The sequence below is a fragment of the Coffea arabica genome, chromosome 5c, assembly GCF_036785885.1.
Source record: "Coffea arabica cultivar ET-39 chromosome 5c, Coffea Arabica ET-39 HiFi, whole genome shotgun sequence".
NCBI classification, from domain to species: domain Eukaryota; kingdom Viridiplantae; phylum Streptophyta; class Magnoliopsida; order Gentianales; family Rubiaceae; genus Coffea; species Coffea arabica.
The window spans coordinates 14,770,909-14,772,156 of record NC_092319.1 but is presented as its reverse complement, the minus strand read 5'-3'; the positions used below and the strand labels follow the sequence as shown (position 1 = coordinate 14,772,156).

Sequence of the window (1,248 nt, the reverse complement as noted above, 5' to 3'; positions counted from 1 at the left end):
AAAATCATCTAAAACTTATATTTACTCATAAAAATTATCTAGAAAATTTTCCGAATACAGAAAGTGCAGAAAACAAACCATTGAAAATAAGAAAACCTGGAAATATAATAAAACCTAGAAAATGGAAAGATTACGGGTTCTCACAAACTCCAACCCAGATACTTAAAAACTCGCCCATCAGTGAAGCAGCTTCTTATCTGCTTTCAGAAATAGATCTGAAACTATTTACTTACCTTTGTAATCTTCTCCAGATCATCTTGTCCACCATCAGTAATATCATCCCCAAATACAATACGTTCAGCACATCGCCCACCATGAGCAACTACCATTTACATTTTCATGTAGCCAAAGGTTGTATAACCTTGATCAACCATATCTTCTCGAGGATAAAACACAGATATAGCAGTTTCCTTTTCAATAGAACAAGGAACAGTGTTGGAGACAACTCGGGCAAGATTAAGCGCTATAAATGTTCACAACAGGAGCTGTACCTTGCCACCAGGTAGAAGTTGAGAAAATGCATGCCAATCAAAATGAGGGAACAAGTGCATGTGCCAAGACTATCTGTCCAGCTTCATGTACTGCCAGAAGTCTCTTCTTTTCAAAAGACACCTATTACGTGAACGCATTAAACATGTGATGAAAAGAACATCTAGAAGGATCTTAAAATGTTTGCAGCGATACTCTTATTAGTTTGCATGAAAAACATGCTTACATTTTGTTCACATTTCTGCTGCTCTTCCTCCGTGAGAAGCACACCCATACCCTCAAGCAGTTGCTTGTCCAATACATCTACAATGTCTTGTTGGTAGATCTTAGTATGCCCTTTTCTCACCTGTACAAGTAGTGAAAAAGCCTGTTAAGAGTATTTTGTTCATCATCTGTATGTATACAATACAAGTGAAATAGAAGACAACAATCATATCTAGAGCCAAAGGTCATGAAAAGTTCCAACTGTTGAGAAAGCCTCAACATCTTGAAGATCTTTCTGCATGGATTTAATACGTTGAGCTCACAAAAAAGGGAGGGAGGGTTGGGAAGTAAATATTATATCTGAGTTGCATCTTAAGTTCTCATGTTTAACCAAATATGTATCTTGAGATAGACTTTTAAACATCAGCTGCAGTTTAGGAAGGCTGTACATTTTGAAACTCAAGTTATTTAATTTATCCATTACACAAATAATATCAGAGGATTAAGCCTTAATCTCAATAATCAGGATTTAAGAATTCAAATGCAAAAGGATAA

The 1,248-nt window shown here is 35.9% G+C and overlaps 1 long non-coding RNA gene across 1 annotated transcript; it reads right to left on the bottom strand.

The window, feature by feature from the left end:
- Positions 1 to 334: 334 nt before the first annotated feature.
- On the bottom strand, positions 335 to 548 carry LOC140004480 (uncharacterized). The gene is made up of 2 exons (XR_011814764.1): positions 492 to 548; positions 335 to 410 (listed from the first exon to the last, which is right to left on the bottom strand). It is a non-coding gene; the product is annotated as an uncharacterized lncRNA (long non-coding RNA).
- Between the last annotated feature and the right edge of the window lie 700 nt (positions 549 to 1,248).